The sequence below is a fragment of the Molossus molossus genome, unplaced genomic scaffold, assembly GCF_014108415.1.
Source record: "Molossus molossus isolate mMolMol1 unplaced genomic scaffold, mMolMol1.p scaffold_m16_p_4, whole genome shotgun sequence".
Lineage (NCBI taxonomy): Eukaryota > Metazoa > Chordata > Mammalia > Chiroptera > Molossidae > Molossus > Molossus molossus.
This window is the reverse complement of record NW_023425377.1, coordinates 49,990,366-49,998,762: the sequence shown is the minus strand read 5'-3', so window position 1 is coordinate 49,998,762 and position 8,397 is coordinate 49,990,366. Positions and strand designations below refer to the sequence as shown.

At 45.4% G+C, this 8,397-nt stretch overlaps 1 protein-coding gene across 1 annotated transcript in view; it reads left to right on the top strand.

The window, feature by feature from the left end:
- Window positions 1-5,827: 5,827 nt before the first annotated feature.
- The window catches only part of CNOT6 (CCR4-NOT transcription complex subunit 6), an 82,249-nt gene continuing 79,679 nt past the window's right edge, over window positions 5,828-8,397 (top strand). Inside the window, exon 1 of the mRNA XM_036239586.1 lies at window positions 5,828-5,914. The gene's annotated coding sequence lies outside the window, so the exon portion shown is untranslated. The remainder of the gene's footprint in view (window positions 5,915-8,397) is intronic.

Here is an 8,397-nt window from a genome sequence, read left to right as displayed (position 1 = left end):
AAAATGGACACAACAGAGATAAAAGACTGGGTTCCACTCTGTTTGTTATTTTTTTGTTTTTGTTTTTGTTTTTTTTTAAGGAAGCAAAATCACCCTAATCACCCTAAGGCTAAGTACCAGACAACCAAACACAGCCCCTATACCTCAGAGCCCACTGAAATTATTCAAATTAGCCAATCCTAAACTGCTTACCCTGCCTTGTATTTTCCTTCCTGCGGAAACTGCAATAAAGATGCTTGCCCACAGTTCCACCTCCTTCTGCCTCCTTTCTAACCCTGGTGCTTCCCTGTGTGGCCCCACATGGAGTCCATGTTCTTCCCATTGAACTTTGAGTAACAAAATTATAAAACTCTTTCTAATTTTTCTCTTGACCTGTGGCTGGCCTCACCATACCTCACCCAAGGTATGTATGATTAAAATATATAGCCACTTTGGAAAAATAGTTTGGCAGTTCCTTTTATTTGTTTATTTTAATCCTCACCTGAATATATCTGTCCACTGATTTTTAGAGAGTGGGAGGGAGGGAGGAAGACAGAGAAACATCAACACTGGTTGCCTCCCTCATGACCCTGACAAGTGCTGGAGATCAAACCTGCAATTGAGGCACATGCCCTTGACTGGGAGTCAAACCGGGACCTCCTACATAGGCACACCCAGCCTTCTTCCCATACATAGAGAGCAGCACTCCCATCCTCTCCCCATGGGGAGCCTTGAAGCTCAGAGTAGCCAGCAGTTCCCAATATGGCTTCTTGTGGTCCTGTAACTTAGGAACTAAAAGATATCTGCCTTCAACACACAGAATATATAAATTAGCAGTAGGAATAGGATAACTGCAGCAAACCAACAAACACAATCTAATTCAGAACATGGGAGGAGGTAGGTAGATCTACAACAGTCACAGGTTCTTGCTTGTTTGGTTTTCTGGGAATAATGGGGTCTCCCTTCTCTGGAAGTAGAGTAAGTTATTGGTCAGCCTTTGTCCACTGGCTTCTATGGCTTTATCCCTGCTTTCTGGAAGGCATATTTCCTTTTATGGTCACATGAGACTTCAAAATTACAGCACCTGCTTCTTGCTGATACAGGTCCACATTTCAGTCAGGAGGGTAGAGGAAAGGCCAGGGGAAAGAGACAGAGAAACTGAGACTTCCTTGGGGACAGACAGGAAGAGGAGGTGCCACTTAATGGAAGATGTGTTCATGAGGCTATTGGGTAGCCAGAGGTGTAGACCAGGGCAGAGATGGCTATATGTTCAACAAAATTCCTGCTGTTCCTTCCATTGTATAGATTTATTGCTGAGAAGCAGCTGCTTAGGCAGAATTGAGTAAGTTATTTCCAAGCTTGTGGAATTCTTTCCCAAGTCTTCTTTGTATTTGGAAGGGATAGGTGACTAATTCTTGCCAGTGGAGGGTGAGAAGTGATAAGGATGACTTCAGGCTGAGTCAGTTAAGAAGAATTTATCCTTTCTCTCCATCTCTACCCTCTTCACGGGGTGGATAGAGGGCTCCAAAGCCCAGTGCAGGGGTTCTTGACACCTTTTTTTATGCCATGAACCCTCTTGGCAATCTGGTAAAGCTTATAGACCCTTTGTCAGAATAATGCTGCTCAAAAGCATAAAATAAGATACATAGGATTACAAAGGAAACTAGTTATATCGAAATAGTTACCAGAATATTTTAAGTATTATGATAATAATAATATTTAGGTGCTTAAATAGCATATCAAATAACAAGATCTACTGGTGGGTCTAATATTTACCAATTCTCAAAATAGTAAATGAGTGACCATAATATTTCAAGATATCCCCAACATTTTCTCTTTGGCTGATAAAAATGTCCACAAAGGCAGAGGAGTTGGCCAGGAGGCCATCGGTCCAGAGGCAGTGCCCATATGGATGTCTCCAGACGAACACCATTCCACTGTGGTTTCCCAGAGGTCTGGAAGGCCCACTGACATCAATTTTTAGAAACTGTCAGGCTTCATGTTACCTGTCTCAAACAAGAGTCAACTTTCCCTAAACTTTTTTCAACCAATTTTCATAAGAAACATCCTTCAGACTCCCCTCCTTGCTCAGCATCCTGCTCTCATTCCAACACCCCATATCCTATAAAAAGTAGCAAGGTAATAAAACATTTTTTACCCAGGGTAGGTGGTTCATCTGCCCATAGGCCTTAAATCAAATGCCTTTAATAGCTACCCTACATTTGTACTTTTAGTCATGGGAGTCAGTCAGTATCCTTATCCACTAGGTGTGTTTGAAGATATTTGGTTTGTTTAGTAATTTAAAACCAAAGCATTGTAATCAATTCAAATCTCTGGGGAGTGTGGCTGGATGACATCTCCACTTTCTTCTTCATGCTTTTCTGCTATTTAGTCTTAATTTTTCTTAAACCATGACCAAAAATTATTTTTTAACAAGTGAAAAACATGGTTTAACAATGAAAAACATGGTTTAAATAACATATACTTAAAAAAAGAAATGGATTTTCTGTCTTTTCTCTTTCCAGTACTTCTGTAAGGTGAATCTGAGCTCTGAAATGGGAGTGCCTCTGTTTCCCACATGCTAAGGCATTGAGGCACCTTTTCTTGACTACCTACACTGGCAGTGAAACCAGGACCAGATGGATACCTGGAGAAGCAGCTGGTGGGGACCCTGTGTGTGCTGGTGGAAGCTTACTAGAGAGAAGATCTTGGGCCTTTGCTCACATTGCATCTATTCTTTCTTCCAGAAGCAACATCTCCAATTTTTCTCTGGATCTGTCTTTGCATATGTGCCTTGAGTAAGACTGAAGTCAATCCAGTTTCAGGAGAAGGCATGTGACTTCTTCCAGAACAGGATATAACACTGCCCTAAACATAGTATTTGGTTCAAGGATGGAAATGACGGTCAGTATCAAGACATTTACCAAGCTGTTGAGTGAAGCTCTCTCTTTCCTTCTAGTCTTGATTCCTATAGGAGCAGGCATCAGTTCTGCTTCAGTATGGCTGCTGATGACAAAGACAAGGATTAGCAGAGCTGAGAGTGGTATTAGTCCCCAGATCAAGCCATACTTGAAGCTGATGGACTATTTCCGGCTTTTTACAGTGATTTGAGCCAACTAGTTCCTTTGCTTTCTTAAAGCTGTTTGAGATTGTTTTCAATCAATTAGAGGACAATACAGCAAACTCAGAGACAAAGGACACTCTGGGGAGATTTGACTGGCACCTGCAATTTCACTTGTAATAGTGGGCCCTCTCTGAAGAAAACTGGAGGCCTTGAGCCTGGAGAAGGGAAGACAGGTATGTCCATGTCTTTGGCATGAATTAAGTGATCTTGGTCACCAGTGTGGGCCCCTGGACAGCAAGTCTTCATCCTGAGAGGAGGATTCAGACTATTAGAGCTGAGTGGTTCTGAAGGGTCCACAGTTCCGGCTCACCAAGCAACACCTAGCATGATTTTGTTTGCCATATGCTTTCCTACTGGGAGACATTGTGTGAATCTTCCACTTTAAGTATCTTGGTCACACAGTGGTTGGGTTTGTCTTGCAAATAAACCTTGGAACCTGCTTCATTTGGCAATCTCCTGTGCATTTTAGTTACTGTAGTCTGATCAACCCCACCCATTTCTGGGTACCCTGGTAACTCCAGTTGCTGGACCCATACAGTATGGTCCACACCCTACATTGACCCTGAATTTGAATTCTAGTGTTCCAGACATGACTGAGAAATAGACACCACAGCAACATTAATAATCGTGGCCACCACTCAGTTGTTAGTCTTCATTATTCATCCACCCATCCACTAAGTTTTTTAATTTTTTTGTTTTGTTATCCTCACCCAAGGACATTTTTTCATTTTTTTTTGTTCAGATTGAGTAGGAGGGAGAGAAAGAGAAAGAGAGAGAGAGAGTGAGAGAAACATCGATGTGAAAGGGACACATCGAGTGGTTGCCACCCAACCAAGCAAGACCCAGCCAGGGCTGGGGACAAACTGCAACCGAGGTACGTACCCTTAGTGGGAACCCGGGTCTCTCTGGACTGCAGGCTGCTGCTCTAACCGCTGAGCCAAACCTGTCAGGGCCATCCATTAAGTTTTTTGTTATGCAGCTGGACTTCCCCTCCTCCATACATACTGTGCTAGTCACAAAAAGTAGCTCCCTCTGGATGAAACACAAAAAGATACCCCTCTCTCCAGGCTGGAGCACTGGTTTCCAGGACACAGCACTGACATGGAGGGAGAGGCCCAAGCTGTACATACACTAAGAGGGATGCAAAATCTTAGTACTCAGCAGCCTGGGGCTGGATGATGTGGAGGGATGCCCACAGGCAGCCCACCAGTCTGCACTTTCTCTTATCAACCTTAGGGGCTTTCATGTTGCCCTGCCCTTGTCCAGTGTCCTCTGGCACTAGAGTACTGGGCTATCATGTTGACTTCTTGGCAAATTGTACGCAATGACCATCCTAAGGCCATGCTGGGGAGAAACCAGCACAGAACACAAAGAGCCTTTGTCTCTCAGTCTTTTCCTTGTCCTTCCAGCTCTTCTTCACTGCAGCAGCAGCCACCAATTTCCCATGTACTCTAGCCCAACACAGCCTTTGGGTGAGGGGGTGTCTCACTGTATTGCTGTTGTTAATTACTGGAACCCATTTCACTCTCATTTCTTCAGGGTTATTTCAGAAAGGAGTACATCCTAGTTTGCTCTGTAGGGAAGCAACTGGCTACTCCTTGTCTTTCAGGTCATGCCTGTCCTCAAGTATCTCTAATGGATTTTAAGTGTGTTGGGTATTTCTCTTGTCCCTAGACTGTGAACTTGCTCAGGGCAGGGTGGGACTTGGTTCATCTCTCAGCCCTGGCCTTAGCACAGGGCCTTGATCATCACCAGTTAACTAAAGTGCTCACCCTATCATTAACCAGTCCTTCCTCTGCATACCTTCAGGCATCACCTGAATAGAACACTTTTGATGTTGGAACGCAGCCGCTATCGGTTACTCCAGGATTCCACCAGCAGAACTATCCCTTTAATTTGCTGGACTGAATGACCATTAATGGACCAAAACAGACCAGTAAGTCGTTTTTTTCTGGACATTTTAGGCAGGAAGAATCATGCGACTGTTGACAACTGAATATCTCGTCTTTAAGAATTAAGATACTGGCTAAGGACAAAAGTCTGAGAGCTTGTCCGTGTTTCTACATGATTGACAGGCAAAACGAAGGGGAAGAAAATACAAAAAAAAAAAGAGGGAAGAGAGGAGACAAAAGTGAACAGCCCGAGACAAATAAAAGAGAGCGGGATGAAAAACAGAGGAGCGTTGAGAATAGGAGAAAAGAGAAAAAGACCGTCAAGACAGGAGCTAGGAGAGCGGGAAGAGCAAGAGGGTAGGCTGGGAACCCGCCGGGCCGGCTCACTGCCCCAAGCGTGGGGGTGGGGAGGGCGGGGCTTGGGGCAGCGCCAAGCGAGGAGCGACCCCCTTGACGCCGATTGGTAGCGCCCCGCGGCGGCGGCCAATGGGCGGCCGGGATGTTGGAAGGGTAGTGGTGGTCGGGGCGCTAGCTGGCTGGGGGACGGCGGCCGCCGCCATGATGCTTGTTTGCTTTCAATGAAAACGAGGGGGGCGCCGAGGAAGAGACGGTGGCGTCGGTGGCGGCGGCGTCGGCGGTGCGGAGGCGAAGGCGTCGGGGGCGGCGTCGGGTGCAGCGGGGGGGCGAGGCCGGGGGCCGAGAGGGACGGAGGGCGTAGCGACGGCCCATCCGGGCAGCTGAGGCGGGCGGCTGAGGCGGTGGAGCTCCGAGGGGAAACAAAGAGCGGCAGCTGAGGCGACGGCGGAGCGGCAGCGCTGCAGCAGCGGGCGGGACTGGTATGGTGGTTCCACAGGTCAGACCCCGCTGTACTCACAGGGAGGAGGCGGCAGTGGCGAAGGAGGGCGGCGCACCTCGAGAGGTGAGCGAGACGGCCCGAAGCCTGCTGGGCTGCTCCCGTACTGGCCGCGCACAGGCCCCACTCGGTCTTGCCCCCGGGGCGGAGGCGCGCGGAGCTTGCTATACGAGGGCAACTTGAGCTTGGTGGGCGGCGGGCCAGCAACTGGGCTGTTGGGGAACCCCACGACGCACCCGCGTCGCAATCCCGCCGCTACCGGGCCGCGCCCCCCCGGGGAGGGGCGTTGATTGACGGCGGGGGCGCACTAACCCTCGGACTTCGGCTCTGGTTACCTGGAGAAGGCGAGTCGATGTCTGGGGACTCTTGACCAGATGGTGGCAACTTTGGAGGAGTGGCTTTGTGGGTTTGCGTGCTGCAGAGTGTGCAACTAAGTAGTTACGGCCAAGCAGGAAACCAGCTGTTTATCCCCCCCCCCCCCCAATTATTTAAAATTTAGTTTATCGCAGATTTTTGGGGGTGGGGTGGGGTGGAAACGGCACGGTTGAAGAAGCACTTAGCGCCAAATAAAATGATTTATGGTATTGCTAAGGACTTGTTGATAGTTCTAATTATTTGAAGCAGTTTTCTTAAGTAACCTGAATCACATCTGTTTATTCCTAAACACCAGTCGGTTTATTTTCTCTGGAGACTTTTTTCTTTGACTGTTTTCCTCCTTCCTCTTCCCCAAAGAGCCTGCTAACGAACACTGGTAAACTTTTCTTTACCTGTAATAACAGTATTGATCGTGGTCATATTGCTTTACCTTCCTGGACTTGTTACTGTGTTGAGCTGATGTTGTTTCAGTTAGCTGCTTGAATTTGAGTTCCCATACTTACCTGTTTTCCAGGTGGATTGAACCGTTAGTTCTAGTTTGAATCTTCTTGCTTCCTTGTATCTGAGAATTTAATTTTGGAGAGGAAGAGATTGAACATGAAGAAGTGGAAAATAAAATGGCATGTGATAGCACTTTGTGTTTTTCACAATACACTAACTGGGATTTGCCATTCCAAACAGTTTTGTGGGCTGTAGAAGCTGACGAGGCCATTGGTCAAAAAGTTTTGAAGATTGTTTTTTTGTGTGTGTGTTTTGTTTTGTTTGTTTGTTTTTGGTAATTGTTATGAACAGTTACAGTCTTTAGACGATATGACTTAAAACAAAAATTGCTTAATATTTTTTGACCAGTGATCTAATCCAGTCGACTTACTTTATTTTTATTTTTTCAGTCGACTTACTTTAAACAAAATATTTGAAGAGCTGCTGATAATGAAACTGAGACCTTTAAAGGTTAAAGTGACTTACCCAAACCTGAGAAAGGACCAGGTTGTGTGTGAGTGTGAGAGAGAGCACACTAGGGTGTGATGGAATTGTTGGAGATTATAATTCTTTTGGGAGGGCAGATGGTATTTTAATGGAGAGAAGTTATTTGAGGTTGTTGAGTCTGGTCAGATCTCAGTAGATGAACAAGGCAGTGAAATGATCAGAAACAAGGATGTGACAAAAGACAAATTTTCTAATGAGACCTAGAAGATTTGCTCTGAAAATCGGTCCTTGCATAGTTTCAAAATGTCTTGATAAGTGGTAATGTAGATGAAGAAGCTCTTTTGAAGACCTATTTGATATGTAGGTGTTTTCAGGTTTCTTGAATCTTGGTGGTAGAGTACAGTTTTGGGGAAATTTCAGATTATTTTCTTTTGAACAGACATGAAGGTGTTTATAGAACTTGGTTCTGACTGCAAGTAAAGGCATTGTAGGAATCTGCCTACTATACTTGTAGATCATAAATGTGCATCTTGGTTAATGTTTAGGTATCCTGCTATACCCATATTAGCCTTTTTATATTCTCTAAAGCATGAACCTTTTTCATATAGTGCAACTGAAAGGGAAATACATGTAAGGCATACTGGAATAAAGGATAAAGCTTTAGCATTGGGCCATGAGATGCAAGGTACACTAGTTGGGAAGCTCTGCTTTTAAAGTGTTTCTCACTTTGGGGAAGTCCACATAGGTTCAGCTAAGAACATATTCAAACGGAGAAAAGACTTGGTTTGTGGATATGTAATGCTCTTATTTATACTTTTTTGATTGGAGCCTAATGGGAAAATTCCACTTTTAATGATCAAATCCTTAGCTTCCACGAAATATTTTACCAATTTACTTTTTTCTTTAACTTTAGGAAGGTAGCCATTTTATGACAAAGTAATTAATAAAATGTTATGCAAGTGAAAGTAAGAAATACTGCACAACCCAGGCCAGTTTGGCTCAGCAGTTATAGCGTCGGCCTGCGGATCATTGAGTTGTGGGTTTGATTGGGGCCAAGGGCACATATCTCGGTTGCGGTTCCTCCCCGGCCCTGGTCAGGTCCTGCGGAGGCAACCTGTTGATGTGTCCCTCTCACGTTGATGTTTCTCTCTCCTCCCCCTCTCCCCTTCTTTTTTCCCCTCTCCCTCTCTCCCTCCCTCCTACTCTATCTGAAGATAAACAGAAAAATATCCTCTGGTGAGGATTAA